The sequence below is a fragment of the Felis catus genome, chromosome X, assembly GCF_018350175.1.
Source record: "Felis catus isolate Fca126 chromosome X, F.catus_Fca126_mat1.0, whole genome shotgun sequence".
Lineage (NCBI taxonomy): Eukaryota > Metazoa > Chordata > Mammalia > Carnivora > Felidae > Felis > Felis catus.
Genome location: NC_058386.1, coordinates 40052932 through 40073541, shown reverse-complemented (window position 1 = coordinate 40073541; position 20610 = coordinate 40052932). Strand labels below are relative to the sequence as shown.

The 20610-nt window shown below is 39.9% G+C and overlaps 1 pseudogene; it reads right to left on the bottom strand.

The window, feature by feature from the left end:
* Nucleotides 1-3344: 3344 nt before the first annotated feature.
* LOC101089082 overlaps nt 3345-20610 on the bottom strand; it is a 62677-nt pseudogene continuing 45411 nt past the window's right edge.

The window sequence follows — 20610 nt, the reverse complement described above, 5'->3', positions numbered from 1 at the left end:
ATTGTTCATGAAGCCAATTTTGATTAAGTGCTGACCTTGGGCCAGATAGAGAGCAGATAGATAGACACAGCTCCTGTCTTCAAGATCCCACAGCCCAACGGGGAAGGCCGCTCATGGTCTGGTAGACACATTGAGAGAAGTGACGGGAACAAAAATGAGGAGGCTGCTGGAATCAGCTGGGGAGAGAGAGCTGGAGAGGGAGTATTGCTAAGAAAGGAAGATGGGGGAAGATCTCGGGCATGGTACCATTTAAACAGCCAGACGTGTGAAGGAGGGGAGAGGGGAGGAGACGCATTACAGAGCCAACTGAAAGTGCAAAGGTGCCGGGGAAGAGGCGGGCCTGGGACTGGGGCCTGGGGAGTTCAAGTACTGGGCAGCGGTAGAGGACGAGCAAGGCAGGGAGCAGATCGCGTAGGCCTTGAAAACCACGGTAAGAATTGTACTGTCAGTGGGATGAACGGCCCAGAGGGGGACGGCATGGGGACGGTGCGATGCCGAGATCAAGGACTCCGGAGCCATGCTGTCTTGGTAGCGAATGCGCTCTCTTGGGTAAGCAACTTAACCTTTCCGTGCCTCATCGTGTTCATCCGTAAAGCGAGAAGAGGAATACATACTGTTGTGAATATTTAAGGCGTCAATAGACACAGGGCGCTTAGGAGTGCACCTGACATGAAGCATTTGGTCTGTTGTAGCAATTCAGCAAGGAAGGGGCCTGATCCGAGGCATGCTTTTTCAAGATCATTCTTCCTGCAGCGTGACGTCGAAATGTCCACCGACTGACGAATGGATCAAGAAGATGTGGTTTGTATACACGAGGGAGTACTACCCGGCAATGAGAAAGAATGACATCTGGCCATTTGCAGCAACGTGGATGGAACTGGAGGGTCTTCTGCTAAAGTGAAATAAGTCAGGCAGAGAAAGCCAGATACCGTATGTTTTCACTCACACGTGGATCCTGAGAAACTTAACGGAAGACCATGGGGGAGGGGAATAGGGGAAAAAAAGTTACAGAGAGGGAAGGAGGCAAACCATAAGAGACTCTTAAAAACGGAGAATAAACTGAGGGTTGATGGGGGGGTGGGAGGGAGGGGAAAGTGGGTGAGGGGCACGGAGGAGGGCGCCTGTTGGGATGAGCACTGGGTGTTGTACGGAAAACAATTTCACAATACATTGTACTTAATTTTAAAAAAGGAAAGAAAAGAGGAGGTTGGGGGAGAAAGAGGAGAGACCTACCTTTGCTATTTATCTGAACTGGAGAGAGGACTTGGACTGGGCTTGGACTCTTAACTGCTCTGCTCTCGTATTAGACCATATTGCGTCTCCAGCCATATGAGGTCACTTGACAGGTAGCTGAAAGGAGATTTACTCAGCATGGTCAGAAATGGACTTTGGTTGAGTTAGAACAAGCCAGACGCATATCCACCAGGAAGGTTAGTGAAAACAGAAAGATCTCTGAGATAGTAAATCATCCAGGGAGATGGGACTGGTATCTAGAACCAGAGGGATGCCTGGGTGGCTCAGTCGGTTAAGCATCTGACTTCAGCTCAGGTCACGATCCCGCGGTCCGTGAGGTCGAGCCCCGCGTCGGGCTCCGGGCCGACAGCTCGGAGCCTGGAGCCTGCTTCGGATTCCCTCTCTCCCTCTCTCTCTCTCTGCCCCTCCTCCTCTCTCTCTCTCTGCCCCTCCTCCGCTTGCACTCTGATTCTCTCTGTCTCAACAATCATAAATAAGCGCTAAAAAAAACTTAGAACCAGAGTGGTCCAGCAGGGGACTAACTGAGCTTCCCACGGACAAGCTGAGGGAATTTGGTAGAAACCAGTGTAGTTCAATGGGTGTCGACTGTGTGTATGGCCACAGTTGGGCAGACGGTTGGCACAATGGGGTATGGCATTACCCTGATGTTCAGCACAATCGTCTTCCCGGTGGGTAACAGGAGTCTATCCTGAATGCACTGACTTCTCGAGTCAGAAGTGAAGGCAGAGGCTCAAGTCTAAACACCGGCAATGACCATTTTACCCATGCTAAAGCGTGACTTTCTTAAGAGTCGGGAAATGATCTTATGTGTATTTTAAAAGCTGGTAGCTTTACTGAGATGTAATTCACAGAACATAAAGTTCAATATTTTAAAATATGAAATTCAGTGGTTTTTATGAAGCATACAGTTTGCGTGGCAGTTTGTCTGGCTTCCTTCACTTAGCATAATGTTTTCAAGATTCATTCACGTTGTAGCAGGTGTCAGAACTTTATTCCTTTCTATGGCCAAATAATATTACATTGTACGCTTATGCCACATTTTGTGTATCCAGTTTTCAGTTGATGGTTTTTTTTCCATTTTTTTTCTTTGAGGGAGAGAGAGAGTGGGAGCGAGTGAGCGAGAGAACAGGGGAGAGGGGCAGAGGGAGAAAGAGAATCTTTCTTATTTTATTTATTTGTGGATTTTATTATTTTATTTTTTTTTATATCAATTATGGACAAGTTAGTAAGTTAGTTAACATATACTGTATACAGCGTGCTTTTGGTTTTGGGAGTAGATTCCCGTGATGCATCACTTAAGTAAAACGCCCAGGGCTCATCCCAAGACGTGCCCTCCTCAGTGCCCATCACCTGTTTTCCCTGCCACCCCCTCGCACCCTCAGTTTGTTCTCTGTATTTAAGAGCCTCTGATGGCTTGCCTCCCTCTCTGTTCGTAACTATTCTTTTTCTTTCCCTTCCCCCGTGGTCTTCTGTTGAATTTCTCAACTTCCACATATGAGTGAAAACATATGATATCTGTCTTTTTTTTGGACTGACTCATTTCGAGAAAGAGAATCTTAAGCAGCCTCCACGCTCAGGGCGAAGCCCCATATGAGGCTCAGTCCCACGACCCTGGGATCATGACCTGAGCCAAAATCAAGAGTCGGGTACCCGACTGACTGAGCCACCCAGGCGCCCCAGGTTTTTTCCAGTTTCGATTTTATGAATGATGCTTCTACGAACATTCATGTCCGAGTTTTTCACGGACATCTGCTTTCCCTTGAGGATACGGCTGAGGATAGAATTTCTGGGTCGTGTGGTAACTGTATGTTTAATTATTGAAAGAACACCTAAACTATTTCCCAAAGGGCCTACGCCCTTTAACATTCCCTCTGTCGATGTGTAAAAGTGTCGATTTCTCCACATCCTCGTCAACACTTATCCGTGTCCATCTTTTTTAGTATAGCCATCCTAGTGCCGTGTTGTTGTTGATTTGTTTGTTTTTGCAGAAAAAAAAACCCACTCCACATTGCTGTATTTCAACCTTTATCGAAAAATGTGGGAAGTATTAAACATGTGTAGTCCTGAGCTTCCTATGCTGACCTCCGATCTCATAGGTAAAGTGGGGAAAGAGGGTCAGAATAGAAGTTCAGAGGTCCTGCCACCCAAGGAGGCTGGGGCCTGCCCCCTTGCCTCTTGGCAAGCAGGATGGGGCGCAACTCGGCTTCCTCCTCCTCACTCCCCTCTTCACTCTCTTCTTCATCAGAAACGTCATTGCTTTTCGCGTTGCCCCGCGATCCACGCAGGCCCGGAACCCGACTCCAGATGGAAGGTTACAGGGGGTTGGAGCTGGACGTCCTCCAACCTGAGCGTGAGTTGGACAACTCAGGACAACTCAGGACAACTTGAGGTTGGCCACCGGGACTGCAGTCTCCTGGCGGTCCTGGTTCCCGGCCATGACTTCTAGGACATTACACTGACCTTTGGCCCCCTTGATGAGGCAGAGCGTGGTCAAAGCCAGCACACGCCCCACATCATCCTCTTCCTCTACCTTGAAGGTGAAAGAGCGGATCTGGCTGGATTGCTGACAGTCCACTTAGGAAAAGGAAAAACTGTCCATGGTGACGGGAGGCCAGACCTGCCCACCACCCTCTACCCTGCCCGGGCATGGGCTCGGCTCTCCTGATTCCAAAATGCTAAGGCGGTGGCAACACCGGCAGCCGTGCTGCAAGCTCGCTGTGATTTTGGTTTACATTTCTTCCCTGATGACTAATGATGTTAAGCAAGTGCTTGTTGGCCATTTGTATATCTTCTTCGGAGAAAGGTCCATTCAATCCTTTGCCCCTGTTTTAACTCATTTAATTGTGTGTGGTTTTTTAAAAAAATTGTTAAATGGTGTTCTTTATTTACTCTGGGCACAAGGCCCTATCAGATATATTATTTGCAAGTATTTTTCCACTTATGTGAATTGTCTTTTCATTTTCTTAAAGACGTCTGTTGATGCGCAAAAGTGTCTAATTTTGATGAAGTCTAATTAACGTATTTTGTCCTTAATTGCTTATGCTTTTGGTGTGGTCTCTAAGAAGACGTTGCCTAACCCGGGGTCATGAGGTTTTACTCCTTTATTTTCTTCCAAGAGTTTTATAGGTTTGGCTCTTACATTTGGGTCTATGATTTCTTTTGAATTATTTTTTGTATATGGTGGGAAGTAGGAGTCTAATTTCTTTCTTTTCTTTCTTTCTTTCTTTCTTTCTTGCTTTCTTTCTTTCTTTCTTCTGTCTTTCTTCTCTCTTTTTTTCTTTCTTCTTTCTTCTCTTTCTTTCTTCTTTCTTTCTTCTCTTTCTTCTTTCTTCTTCCTTCTTCTTTCTTTTGTATTTCTTCTTTCTTTCTTTCTTTCTTTCTTTCTTTCTTTCTTTCTTCTTTCCTCTTTCTTTCTTTCTTCTCTTTCTTCTTTCTTCTTCCTTCTTCCTTCTTTCTTCTCTTTCTTTCTTCTTTTGTCTTTCTTCTTTCTTTCTTCCTTCTGTCTTTCTTCTCTCTTTTTTCTTTCTTTCTTCTCTTTCTTCTTTCTTCTTTCTTTCTTCTTCCCTCTTTCTTCTTTCTTCTCTTTCTTTCTTTCTTCTTTCTTTTGTCTTTCTTCTTTCTTTCTTTCTTTCTTTCTTTCTTTCTTTTTACATGTGGATGTCTAGCTGCCTTAGCACCATTCGTTGAAAAGACTATTCTATCTCTCATTGCATTGTCTTGGCACTCTTGTGAAAAATCAATTAACCATGAGCTCATACTTATCTGTGATTTCTGCTCTACAACTTAGAGTATGGACTGAGCTTTGAAATTTCCTAGTTTAACTCAATTCAGACTTCCATCGTATTTGACCTGACATGACCTTTTAAGTCTGCCACTACTGTACTCATGCTGATCCTTTGTACCACCAAGCTCCGGGACTCCCCCCCCCCCCCATTTACTCCTATCCATCCCCAAAGTTTTGTGTCCCTCTCTGGTGTGCATGTCGACAAAAGGAGCAGAGAGGTGGATGACCTCTGGTGGGGCATTTAAGGTTTACATATGCTTTTCAAGTATAGCAAATGGGTAGAGGGCTAAGCAGGAAATATTTATAGAAAGAAAATAAAAAATACATATGCCATCAGTGATAATAATGGGAGACTTCACTAGCCTATGTTTAATAGTGGCTAGAAAAAAAATAGATGATCAACAAGGAAACGGAAGATACGAACAATACTATAGACGACTTAGAAAAGACATCTTCAGATCACTCCATGGAACCACGGTAGAATGCACATTCTTTTCAAGTGCACACAAAACACAATCCAAGGCAGACCATACGCAGAGCTGTATAACAAGACTCAATAAATTTCAAAGGATTTAAGCCATACGAAGTATGTTCTCTGACCACAAAGGAATGAAATGAGAAACCGACAACACAAATAATTTGTGAAAGTCACAAATACGAAGAAATCAAGTCACGTACTTTTAAATAGCCAATGGGTAAAAGAAGAAATCACAAAATACTTTGAGCTGAATAAAAGTGAAGATCAGAAACAAAATAAGGGTATCTATTCTAACTACTTCCTTCCAACATTGTACTGGAGGGTCTAGTCAGGGCGATTAGATAAGAAAAAGAAATAAAAAGTATCTAGATTAGAAAGGAAGAAGTAAAACCATTTTTATTTTTACATGAACGGATCTTGTATATAGAATATTTTAAGGAATACATACACAGAAAAACTATTAGAATAAAGAAGTTCAGTAAGGTTGTCAGGTATAAGATCAATATACATCAATTAACTGTATTTTTCTAGGAAAGAAAAGAATATCAAAAAAAAATAAAATACTTATGAATAAGTTTAACCAAAAAAGTGCAAAATGTATAGTCTGCAAGCTATAAAACAGGGTCGAAAGACAGGAAAGAAAATGTAAATACATAGAAAGCCATACCGTGTTCATGATTCAAAAAGCCTAATGTTATATGGAGATACTCCCCACGTTGATCTATAGATTTAATGCAATCTCAGTGAAAATCCAAGCTGGCTTCTTTGCCAGCTAATCCTGAAGCTAATCCCAAAATTCATATGGAAATTCAAAGTTCTCATAATAGCCTAAATGATATTTAAAAAAAAGAGCAAAGTTGGAGGACGCATTCTTTCTGATTTCAAAACTTACTACAAAGATACACTAATAAAACCAGTGTAATGTTGGCATAAAGATAGACATATAGATCAATGGAATAGAATTGGAGTCCATAAATAAAGGCTCACACTTATAGTCAATTGATTTTATGTTTTATCTTTATTTTTAAAATGCTTATTTATTTATTTATTTATTTATTTATTTTGAGAATGAGTGTCTGTGTGAGAGAGCAGGGGAGGGGCAGAGACAGAAGGAGAGAGAGAATTCCAAGCAGGCTCTGTGTTGACGTGGGCCTTGATCTCAGAGTGATCATGACGTGAGCTGAAATCAAGAGTCAGATGCTTAACCAACTGAGCCACCCAGGTGCCCTATAGTCAATTGATTTTCCTGAAGAGTGCCAAGTTAATTCCATAGCGTAAGAATCGTCTTCAACAAATGGTTCTGGGACAACTGGATATCCACCTGGAAAAAAAAAAGGGATTTACTACCTCACACCGTATACAAAAAATAATTCAAAAGGTATCATTAACTTAAATATAAGAGCTACAATTAGAAAACGCTTAGAAGAAAATATAGGAGTAAATCTTCATGACTTGGGTTAGGCAAAGACTTCTTAGATATGACACCAAAAGCATGAGAGCAAATCATATGTCTGTTAAGGGACTTGCCCCTGGAATATATAAAATTCTGGAATATATGAAATATAAAATATAATTCAGTAATAAAAGGGCAAGTAACCCAGTTGAACCATGCACAAGGATCTGATTACACATTTCTCCAGGAAGATATACCAATGGCCAATCAACATAAGAAAAATGCCTGACATCATTCAACTTCAAGGAAACACAAGTCAACAACACAGCGAGCTACCAATTCATATCCACGGGGATGGCTAAAAGAAAACAGATGGGCGAGAGTAACTGTTGGTGAAGATGTGGGGAAATCAGAACCCTCATATACTGCTGGTGGGAATGTAAAATATTTCAACCGCTTTGGAAAATGTCTTGCAGTTTTTCCAGAGGTTAAACATAGGGTTACCCCAGGCCCCAGCAATTCCACTCCATTTTTCCGTATGTATTTTCTTGAATAAATATCTAATGACTATTAGATCAATAAGTACATTATAAATATTGTCATTTTCCACAGCAATCTCTTAAGGTGGGTACGGCCAGTATCCTTATATCACTGTGACAAGATTGAGATCCAAGGTTAAGTAACTTGCCTAAAGTCATACAACTGGTAAGTCGTGAGGCTAAAATTTGAACCGAGGTGTCTGACTCCAGACCCCATGCTTTTAACCATAAACTTCACTGCTTCCACATAAAAATAGGTATTTGAAATATGCGTATAATAAAAATCCACAGTCTTCTTGAAAGGCTTCTTGAAAAATTGTCCCTTGTACATGGTAATAAACCACCGGTTTTTAAAATTTTATCCTACGTGTCAGACACCTAAAAAAAAATTTTTTTTTTAATTGTGACATAAACACGTCGGCGTGGATGCTACTTTTGTCTCATTTTGTTAGAGTAGTTAAGCGATTTGCCCAAGATCACACAGCTAGTTAAGTGTCAGCGCTGGGATACAAACACAGCTAATCTGGCTCCAGTGTCCATGTTTTGAACCACTAGGAAATACGTCTCTCAATAAAATCTATTGGGCTTAGGGGAGCCCCAATAATTGCCACCCTTCTCTTCCGTCTGAGCTCGCAGGATGCACACTATGAGATAGAAACGCCAGCTTTGTTGTGGCTAACGCTGTTGGGAGAAATGAAACTTAGGTGGGTTATCTCCCTGTCCCAGGCCTCTCCCACGGAAACTCAAAGCTCTTTGCAGGCAGATACCAGGGAGAGGCCGAAACAGTCACAGCGGCCCAGGTCTCTCTCCCAACCTCACCCACTAGGTAAATCTGACCACGGGCTGGACAGAAGCCAAGGAGTGTGACCACAGGCCCTCAGGAGAGGTCAGCAATTGTAGACAAATTCTACAGTTTGTTCACATTGTAAACCAAGACGTCCTTTTACAAATAGCGAGGCACGGCATCTGCAAAGCTTTCTCTACCCAGAAGGGAGGCAATACAGTGAAAAAGAACCCCAGTTTAGGCATTAGGAGACCTGGTGGCCTGACCCAGCTCTGCCTGTATGACCATGGGCGTTACAGTTCACTCCTCTGAGCCAGTAACTAATTACTCCATCCAAGATTCTGCCAATAACGTACACTCTGCGAGAACAGTTTCAGAACAAAACAAAGCAAGACAAAACAAAACTGTCCACTTACAGAAAAATTAAGACTGTTCTTTCTTTTTTTAAAAAAAGGTTTATTTATTTATTTTGAGAGAGAGAGAGAGAGCATGAGTGAAGGAAGAGCAGAGTGGGGGTGGGGGGAGGGAGAGGGAGAATCCCAAGGAGGCTCCTTATTGTCAGCGTGCAGCCTGACGCGGGGCTCGATCTCACAAACTGTGAGGTCACGACCTGAGCCGAATCATGACCTGATCGTGACCTGGGTCAGATGCTTAACTGACTGAGCCACCCAGGAGCCCCAAGAATCTTCCTTCCTAAGTGATTTCCTTCTTCTGGATTTATTTCTCTAAGCTTACCAACTCTGCCATTAGTTTCTATTATCAAATATTTTAAACAGAATTCACGGGGTCTTTGGTGGTTTTCCTTCCTTTCTCCACTTCCTTTCCTACATCTTGTTATTCTTCTTCCCATGCTTTCTACTTGAGGAAAGTGTTCACGTTGTCTTTTAGGTTTCCCTCATATTGATATATTCCAATCTCCTTCAACCTATACATTCTCCAATAAGCAACAAGGGGAGGAGGAGGGGGCGGGAAGGAAGGAAGGAAGGGAGAAAAAGAAAAGAAAAAATTTAAAGCTACTTTGCATTCTTTTAAAAAAAATGCTTTCTCTGGGGGCACCTGGGTGGCTCAGTCGATTAAGCGTCGGACTGTTGACTTTAGCTCAGGTCATGATCTCACGGTCCGTGAGTTCGAGCCCTGCATCAGGCTCTGTGCGGACAATGCAGAGCCTGCTTGGGATTCTCTCTTCCTCCCTCTCTCTCTCTTTGCTCCTCCCCTTCTTGCTCTCTCTCTCTCTCTCTCTCTCTCTCAAAATTAAAAAAAAATGCTTTCTCTTCTTTTTTTAAGTATAAAGTAAATCACACTCATCATGTGTATATATTTGTCTAATTATGTATTCAAACCCTCTCTCTTGTCATCTAAACTATCGGCTCCATGAGGGCAAAAATAACAATGGTTTGTTCAGTTTTGCATACCTATACCTTGCCTGATGTTGCGCATAAAAGTGAGTAGTTACAAACAAGTTCAGTAATCATTTTAAAGAAACCCAAAGTGTATGGGCTTTCTCATTACAAACAAGTGACGATCTTCATCAATTGTGAGAGTACGATCATTTCTCTCCCGTTTTCTTCTCGGTGAGCATGCAACCTCTTCCCTCTAGCCCTCATGTTGCAAGTTGACTCAATCAATCCAGTAAAATAACTCGCCGATCCAGCTACAAATTACAAAGCCATCGTCTAAATGCATTGATCATGAAATTGATTGACTAGAGTAGCGCCTAAGTTCATCAATAGTGCCACGGAACATAGCACAGGGCTTAATGAAAATGCTTTACCCAAGCGCAGTGACACAACCAGGTCTAGGTACACACTGCCAGCGAATCGGTCCTTTCGGGGGCGTCCGGAGACATTTGAAACGGAAGGAGCTATTTAGATCATCTTAACCTGATAAAGATGAAAAAGGTGCATCTTGTTGGTGTCCAGCTTTTCCAAGTCTTAGAGTTTATTCCTCTGAGATGTTCAACATTTGTTATACTTGAGAAAATTACAAAAGGTAATTCATTGAAAGCTAAACGCTGTCATTGCCTCCTTTTTCTCTCCATACGTGTGTAAACTTCCCAAGAAGCTCTTGATACTCATTTTGGCAGTTAACAACAGGTAAGGGAACCTTTTCTTCCCCCCTAATTTTTGCTGGGAGCAAATAGCAGTAATTCCTTCTGGAACCTCCCCTCTGGAAGCTCCCTAAGACTGGCAGTCGCGATGGGCTGAGATTTTCAGTCCTGCAGTATTTCCACATGTGTTCTATTTATAAGGCTGTTATTTTTTTTTAATTTTATTTTTTAATTTTTTGTGCTTGATGTATAGGAGAGAAGTTAAGTCTCTAACTAACCAAGACATTTTTCCCCCCAAACTTCCAGCAAGTCCTTTGCATCATTTCTTCCTGTGCTGATCCTTCTTTTTGGAGTGCAAACAATGCCTTAGGTAATGCTGCAAACGTTTGGTTCAAGCTGAAGATCCCTTGGTTAAAGTCACATTTGCAGACCTTGAGGGTACTTCATACCAAACCAGTGCATCTCAAAGACTTCCATAGGCCTCCCGGAAGCCCCTATACCAGTTTTTCACCAAGAAGGAGGAAAATGGGTGTGTGAGGAAGTGATAACAACTATGGTGGAAAGAAGAGGCAGAATGTGTGTGTGTGTGTGTGTGTGTGTGTGTACGTACATACTCGTGTACTTGGGTAGTAGGTGCCCAATAGGACTCTGTTCTTTTTCTTCTTATTATTACTATCATCATCATTATTATTATTAGTCACATGTGAAAAAATGTCTTCTTTCTAAAAGGATACAGATCACACAGGTCAAGGGTAATATTGGCCCTACGCTTCAGTGACTGATAGGTCAACTCTTTAATCCATTGTTTTTTTCTGTGTCAATAGCGAAGTATCTGCCAACATAATGGGGAAAATGTCCAAGCAAACATGGTAAGTGCTCCTCATGACAGCTGAGGACATCTGGGTGTTCTATCAAAATTCGACCTCAAACTCTTGGAGTTTGACCTGAAAACAGAAAAATGCAAAGTTTAGATTATATGAATAACAGTATACTTGTTTCTAAAAAGTCCCAGGCGTAACAAACAATTGTTGCAAACAGTCTAATCACTGGATTCTGTTGTATTTGTTCCTCATACGAGAGAACGATGTTTTAAGCAATAGTTGTTTTTTTTTAAATGTTTCCTCATCGAAAAAGAAAGCCCAGAAATGGCTTATTTATTAGCTTTCAACCTACATTGAAATCACAGCTGAAGGAAAGAAAAAAGACTAACTTTCTCTTCCATTAAAATGAGATGGGGGTGTCTGGGTGGCTCAGTTGGTTAAGCGTCTGACTTCGGCTCAGGTCATGATCTTGTGGTTTCATGGGTTCGAGCCCCACGTGGGGCTCTGTGCTGACAGCTCAGAGCCTGGAGCCTGCTTCAGATTCTGTGTCTCCCTCTCTCTCTGCCCCTCCCCGGCTCATGCTCTGTCTCTGTCTCTCAAAAATAAAAAAAAAGTTTAAAAAAATGTAAAAAAATAAAATGAGATAAAAATAGTTAAATGATGAACACAAAACTTACTTATGTTTTAATTTTTCTCTCCCATTTTTATAACTGACTCATGCGAGTTCATTTTTATTTCAACTTCTAATTAAATGAAATAATGTAAATTTCAGTCATAATACAAGTGGGTAAAGCAAGAAAATAAGTAATTCATCTTTCCATGATTGGCTCTGTTACCAGATTAGAGTGGGTTCAAAAATATGTGTATTAACACTTGAATGATAATAGTAATGTATTATTATTATTATTTTATATTATATTTATATTTATATTATATTATATTATTTATATTTATATTTATTATATACTATATATTATATTATGTTTATATTACTTTTTATATTTTATATTATATTTATTTATATTATATGATTATATATTACATTATATTTTTATATTTTATATTTATTTATATTACATTTATATTATTAATAATAATATTATTAATATTCTATATTTATATAGTTCCTCACCTTGATAAAGAATATCTACAAAAAGTCTATAGCTAACACCATACTTAATGGTGAGAAACTAGAGGTATTTCCACTAGGATCAGGTACAATGCAAGGATGTCCCTCCCCATCAGTCCTTTTCAACATTATCCTGGAATTTTTAGTGAATACAATAAGACAAGAAAGGGCATACAGATTGGGAAGGGAAAATAAAACTATCTTTGTTCACAGATGACATGATGGTCAATGTAGAAAATCCTAAAGAATCAACAAAAAACTCTTGGAATTAATAAATGATTCTAGCAAGTGGGAGAATACAAAGTTATTATACAGAAGCCAGTCATTTTCTTATATGCCAACAATGAACAAGTGAAACTTGAAACTAATATCACAATAGCAATATTAGCAGCCCCAAAATGAAATACATAGGTATGAATCCAAAACAATGTGTATAAGATCTATATGATGAAAACTACGAAACTTTGGTGAATGAAATCAATGAAGAACTAAATAAATGAAAAGACAGTCCAGATTCATGGATAGGAAGACTCAATACTATGAAGATGTCAGTTCTTCCCAACTTGATCTATACAGTCAATAGAATCCCAGTAAAAATCCCAGCAAGTTATTTTGTGGCTACCAACGAACTGATTGTAAAGTTTATATGGAGAAGCAAAAGACCTAAAATACCCAACTGAATACTGAAGAATAAAGTTGCAAGACTGCCACTACTCAACTTCAAAACTTACTATAAAACTACAGTAATCAAGACAGAGCGCTATTGGTGAAAGAATATACAAATAGATCTATGGGACAGAATCGAAAAAGCCCAGGAATAGGGCATATAAATATGGTCAACTGATATTTGATAGAGAGCAGTGGCAATACAATGGAGCAAAACTGGTCTTCAACAAATGGCGCTGGGGCAACAGCACATCCACATGTAAAACAATGAATCTAGACCTAGTCTTTACGTCATTCACAACAATTAACTCAAAATGCATTGCAGAACTAAACGTAAAATATGAAGCCTTCAAACTCCCAGAAGAGAAGACAAACCCTAAATGACTTTGGGTGTGGTGATGACTTTTTAGATATAACGCCAAAGACCACGATCCATGAAAGAAATCGTTGATAAGCTGAACTTTACTACAATTAAAAATTTCTGAGTGACAGCACCAAGATGGTGCCACAGGTTGTTCCTGACTTCCTTCCCTATCACTAGAAGAACAACTGACAGCTTTTTAAAAACAAGACACCACTCGGGGAATTGTAGTACGTGGGGGGTGAGGTGAAGCACCTTCCCGTATCACAGAAACCAAGGCAGACTGCATTCGAGGGGTAAAATAAGTAGCTACACATTGGCCACATAACCCCTCCCCCAAACCAGTGCAGCACCATGCAGAGATGTCTCCTCTAAGCCTCCAGTCTCTGTAGGAAAAGGGAGCCCACGTGGACAACTCATCCTCCCAGCGTTGTGAGTTACCCAGCAGTAGGGCTACTCTGATCTTGCACCATGGGGATTGTGGGGAGATCTATGGGGCTCCACCACGGGGCATCTGAGAAAGGGGAACACAGAGACGGGGGGAAGGGGCTCATAACAACCAGCGTGTGGATCTTAGTAGACCGAGTTCATATCTGCTGTGCCCCGAGTAGTAATCCCAACCAGTGGCATTGCTCCTCCACAGAACCAAGGCAGAGACACGTTCTGACCAGGGGATGTGATGGGGTGTGGATTTGCCTGATTTGGATCCTCACATGAAAACTTTTGCCAGCTCAGGAGCCCGACTTGTCCACATGCAAGCAAGAGGCTGAATCACAGTCCCACCTTCTGTGGAGTGTCTTCTGGTCCTATCTTGACCAGAAGGGCTGGTAACAACTCCTGGAAGCTGTGCAGCCCAGAGGCACTCGAGCCAAGAAGTGAGTGGAAAGAGCTGGTAGTTTCTAGAAGGAATCGGCCTTGTTCGATTAGGAAACTTGGAGTGTGGGTCAGCTTGAGTTGAGACAACAAAGAGCTTTACCAGCCTTAGAATGACTTCTCCCACTACACCTGGGCAGGGAATCTAATTTATAGCCTTGCTCATCACGGAATAGAGCCTTCAGCCTGCCTGGCCAGGGAACCTAACTAGAGCATATGGGAAGCTGCATAGTCCATTCAACAGGCCTCTGTACAGTGGCACTTAAACAGAGAGCACATCCCATGGCTTCCTCCACCTGCAGAGCAAAACTGGCGACTTCACTTCACCAGGGAATATAGTACACTCTCTGGCCTGATTTGGGTCCCCAAACAATGAGCTGTACAGACCCTAAGTCTTATCCTACTGCCCCGCCCAGATAAAGAGGCTAGTTCATAGCCCCATCTATTATCAAATATAGTACCCAGCCCCAATCATCTAGTAAGCTTTACTGGAGAAACCAGGCAACTTCAGAGCTAATCCTATATCTTCACTTGGTTAGGGAGCCAAGCCAGCTGTCCTATCTAACTGTTCTCAGCAAGTGGCGCACACCCCATTTCTGTCCTTAGAGCTCAAACACTCGTCTTGCCCCCAAATAGGCCATAATACCAGTCCCGACCTGCCCAAGGACATTACCAGAAGACACATCCAGAAGCCCAAACTGAGCTAACTGGTGAACTGTCTCTTTCCAAGCAAACCGTTAAAGTCTGAAAGAGGAACCTGATTACCCAAGTGCACAGATACCAATGTAAGGAATCAAGGATCATGAAAAATCAGGTAAATATGACACCACCAAAGGAAATTAATAAAGCTCCAATAACTGATCCTAAAGAAATGGAAGTCTATGAGCTCTCAGACAGAGAATTCAGAATAATTCTCTTAAGGAAGTTTAGGGAACTACAAGAAAAAACAAACAGGTAACTGAACAAAATTAAGAAAACAATGCATGAACAGAATGAGAAGTTTGACAAGGAAAAAGCAAGCCACCAAAAAAAACCCATAGAAAAGTTTAAAAATGTAATAACTGAACTGAAAAATTCTATAGAAAGTTTCAAAAGTAGACTCAATCATGTAGAGGACTCAGCAACCTGGAAGATAAGACGCTGGAAATTACCCAGTCAGAAGAGCAAAAAAGAATAAAAGACTGAAAAAGAGTGAAAATACCCTATGAGAATTATGGATCAATGTGAAAAGAAACAATATTTGCATTATGGGAATTCCAGAAGGCGAAGAGAAAGAGAACAGGACAAAAAGTATATTTAAAGGAATAATGACTGAAAATGTCTTGAATCCGTGGAGAAAATGGGCATACAGATGCATGAGGCCCAAAAGACCCCAAATGGGTTGAACCTGAATAGGGCTGCCCCATGACACACTACAATTAAATTATCAAAAGCCAAACACAAAGAAAGAATTTTAAAAGCAGCAAGAAAAAGAGAAGTTACATACAAGGGAGCCCCCATAAGACTATTGGTGGATTTCTTAACAGAAAATCTTCAGGCCTTTTCTCAACAGAAACCCTTCAGGCTAGGAGAGAATGCAATGACATATTCAAAATATTCAAAGAAAATAGCTGTCAGCCAGGAATTCTATACCTGGTGAAGCTGTCCTCCAGAAGCAAAGAAAGGATAAAGACTTTCTCAAACAAAGAAAAGGTAAGAGAGTTCATTACCATCCGACCTGCCTTGCAAAGAAAGATGAAGGGAATTTGGTAGAAGTAAAAGAATGCTAATTGATGTCATAAAAACATTAAAAGGTAGTTAATCTCACTGGTAATGGTAAATATATAGTCATAGTCAGATTAGCAATATGGTCATAGTGGGACATAATTCACTTGCGACTCTAGTTTGAAAGTTAAAAAAATGAATGTAATAAAAATAACCATCATTACGATAATCTATCATTAGTAACACAATATAAAAAGCACATAGATTGTAACTGCAATAACCTAAAATGCGAGGAGGAGACATAAAAGTATAAAGCTTATGAATTCTTTTGAAGTTAAGTAGTTATCAGTTTAATAGGGTGTTCAAGTTTAAGATATTTTGTTAGCCTCACTGTAACCACAAGGGAAAATCCTGTAGCAATTGCACAAAAGGATACAATAAAGAACACAATAAACACAACAAAAGAATACAATAAAGCATACTGATACCAAAAGACATCAAAACAAAAAATCGACACCACGATAAGAAACAAGAAACAACAGGTTTACAAAACAACCAGAAAACAACTAACAAAATGGCAATAGTAAGTCCTTATTTATCGATAATTACTTTAAAAGTAAATGAATTAAATTCTCCAATTAAAAGACATAGAATGGGCAAATGAATAAAGAAGCAAGATTCAACAATATGCTGCCTGCAAGAGACCCAGTTTAGCCATGGACACACACATAGATGAAGAGTGAAAAGATGAAAAAGACATTTCAAGCAAATGGTAACCTCCTCCCACGCCCCTCCCCCCAAGAGCAGAAGTAGGCTATACTTACATCAGACAAAACAGACTTTAGGTTAAAAATAGTGAAAAGAGACAAAAAAGATCATTATATAATGACAAAGGGTCACTATATCAAGAAAACATACCAATTATAAGTATTTATGCACTTAACTGAGAAGCACCTAAATATTTAAACAAAAACTGGCAGAGCTAAAAGGAGAAATAAACAGTAGTACAGTAATAGCTGGAGGCTTTAATGCACCACTCTCAACAATAGATAGATCATCCAGGCAGATAATAAGGAAACAGCAGATTTGAACAACACTACAGACCAAAAGGACCTAATAGATATACACAGAGCATTTTAGGCAACAGCAGCAGAATAGACCTTCTTCTCAAGTGCACACAGAACATTTGATAGGATAGACCATATGTTAGATCAAGTGCACGCAGAACATTTGCTAGGATAGACCATATGTTAGACCACAAAACAAGTCTTAGCAAACTCAAGATTGAAATCACATCTAATATCTTCTCTGAGCAACATGGCGTGAAATCAATAACAAGAGGAAAACTGGAAAATTCACAACACATAGAACTTAAACAATGCTCTTCTGAACGAAGACGAAATTAGAGTGGAAATGAAAGTTTCTTGAGACAAATGAAAATGGAAACACAACATACTAGAACTTGTGGGATGCAACAAACGCAGTTCTAAGAGGAAAGTTGATAGCAATAAATGCTTACATTAAGAAGCAAGAAAGATCCTCAATAAGTAACCTAACTCTATGCCTTAACGAACTAGAAAAAGAACAAACTGAGGCCAAAGCTACCGGAAGAAAGGGAATAATAAAGATTAGGGAGGAAATAAATGAAAGAGAGGGCAGAGAAACAATAGAAAAGACTAACCAAACCAAAAGGTGGTTCTTTAAAAAGATCAACAAAATTGACAAACCTTTAGTTAGGTTAAGTTAGCACAAAAGAGAAAGACCCAAACCAACAAGGTTATAAATGAAAAAGGAGACATTACAACTGATATCACAGAAATTTAAAGGATCATAGGAGGTTGTTCCGAAAAACTCTCCACCAAAAAACTGGACCACCAAAAGAAGTGAAAGTAACCGTAACAACATACAACTTACCAAGACTGAATCATGAAGAAATAGAAAATCCAAATCAATCAATTACCAGTAAGGAGATTGGATCCATCATCAAAAACCTCCCAGTGAAGAAAATCCTAGGACCAGATGGTTTCCCTGGTGAATTTTACCAAACATTTAAAAAAGAACACCAGGTCTTCTCAAACCCTTCCAAAGGAAAAAAAAAAAAATGAAAGAGAAGGGAACCTTCCTAACCTCATTTTAGGAGGCCAGGATTATCCTGATACAAAACCCAGAAAAGGACACTACTAGAAAAGAAAACTACAGGTCAATATCACTGATGAATATAGACGCAAAACTTCTCAATAAAATACAAGCATATCGAATTTAGCAGCACATAAAAAGGATCAAACACCATGATGAGTGAAATTTATCCCTGGGATGCCAAAGATGGTTCAACATATGCAAATAAGTCCGAATGATACATCGCATAAATAGAATGAAAGAAAAGAATTATATGATCATCTCAATAGATGCGGAAAAAGTATTTGACAAAATTCAAAATCCATTCTTGGTAAAAACTCTTAGCAATTTAGGTACAGAAGGAACATATCTTAAAACATAAAGGCCACGTATGAAAAGTCCATGGCTAACAACATACTCAATAGTGAAAGGTCCAAAGCTTTTCTTCTAAGAAGATGAACAAGACACGCGTGCCCATTCTCACCACTGTTATTCAATACAGTACTAATAGCCTGGAACAATGAGGCCAGGGAAAGAAATAAAGGGTACTAGAATTAGGAAAGAGGAAGTAAAGTTGTCTGTTTGCAGATGATATGATTTGACATATAGAAAATCCTACTAGGAAACTGTTAGATCCATTCAATACAATTGCAGGATACAAAATCAACAAACAAAAATCAGTCGCATTTCTATACGTTAATGACGTATTATCTGAAAAAGTAGTAAAGGAATCAGTCCCATTTATAGCAGCATCAAAAAGAATAAAATGCTTAGGAGTAAATTTAAGGAGGTGAAAGATCTCCCCTCTGAAAACTATAAGACACTGATTAAAGAAATTGAAGACACAAATAAATGGAAAAATACCTTGTGTTCATGAATGGAAAGAATTAATATTGTTAAAATGTCAATACTACCGAAAGCCATCTATGGATCCAATGCGATTTCTATCAAGATTCCAATGGCATTTTTTACAGATGTAGAAAAAACAATTCTAAAATTTACATGACATCACAAAAGACCCTGAATATTCAAAGAAATACTGAGAAAGAACAAAGCAGTAGGCACCGCACTTTCCGATTTCAAGCTATACTGTAAAGTTATAATCAAAGCAGTATGGAACTGGCATAAAACCAAAGAGACCGGTGGAACAGAATAAAGAGTCCAGAAATAAGCCCAAGGATATACAGTCAACTAATAGCTGACTAGGGAGCCAGGAATTCTCAATGGAGAAAAATAGTCTTTTCAGGAAAAGGTGCTAGGATAATTGGATATTCACATGTAAAAGAATGAAACACTCACAAAAAATAACACGAACAATGGATTAAGAACTTAAATGTAAGACCTGAAACTATGAAACTCCTAGAAGAAAACACAGGAATACACCTTGTCAGGGATCTTAGTAATGATTTTTTGGATATGACGCCTAAAACACAAGCAACAGAAGCAAAAATAAGTAAGTGTGACGACATCAGACTAAAAACTACACAGCAAAAGAAACCATCAACAAAGGGAAAAGACAACCTACAAAATGGGAAAAGTATATGCAAACCATGTATCTGATAAGGGGTTAATATCCAAAATATATAACGAACTCAGACTCATTGTGGTTTTGATTTGCATTTCCCTGATGATGAGTGAGGCTGAGCATCTTTTTATATGTCTGTTGGCCATCTGTGTGTCTTCTTTGGAAAAATGTCTAGTTGGGGCCTCTGCCCATTTTTAATTGCATTATTTGGTTTATTTTTGGTATTGAGTTGCATCGGTTCTTTATATATTTTGAATAGTAACCCCTTATAGATATGTCCTTTGCAAACATCTTTTCCCATTCAGTAGGTTGTCTCTTTTGTTTTGTTGATGGTTTCCTTCATTGTGCAAAAGCTTTTTATTTTAATGTGGTTCCAATTGTTGACTTTTGCTTTTGTTTCCCTTGCCGTAGGAGACATATCTGGAAAACATGTTGCTATGGCGATGTCAAAGGAATTATTGCCTGTGCTCTCTTCGAGGAAATTTATGGTCTCAGGTCTCACATTTAGATATTTAACCCATTCTGAGTTTATTTTTGTGTACAGTATAAGAAAGTGGTTCTTCTGCATGTAGCTGTCCAGTTTTCCCAGCACCACTTATTGAAGAGACTTAGCGACCGTTTACAGATTCATTGACCATAAATGCATGGGTTTTATTTCTGGGCTCTCTATTCTGTTCCATCGATCCACGTGTCTATTTTTATGCAATGGAATATTACTCAGCCATAAAACAACGATGAGATCTTGCCATGTGCAATAATCTGGATGGACCTAGAGGTCAGTGAAATAAGAGAAAGACAAATACGATATGGTTTCACTTGCATGTAGAAAGTAAGAAAGAACAAATGAATACACAAATAAAACGCAGAATCAGACCTATACATGTAGAAAACAAACTGGTGACTGCCACAAGGGGGGGGGTGAGGGGTGGGCAAAATGGGTGAAGAAGTAGGAGATAAGGCTTCCAGTTATGAAATAAATAAGTCATAGGAATAAAAGGCACAGCCTGGGGAATAGAGTCAGTGGTACTGTGATAATGTCGCATGGTGACAGATGGTCACTATGCTTGTGGTGAGCACAGCATAACGTATAGAGTTGCTTAACATCACGTTGTATACCTGCAATGAATGTAACATTGT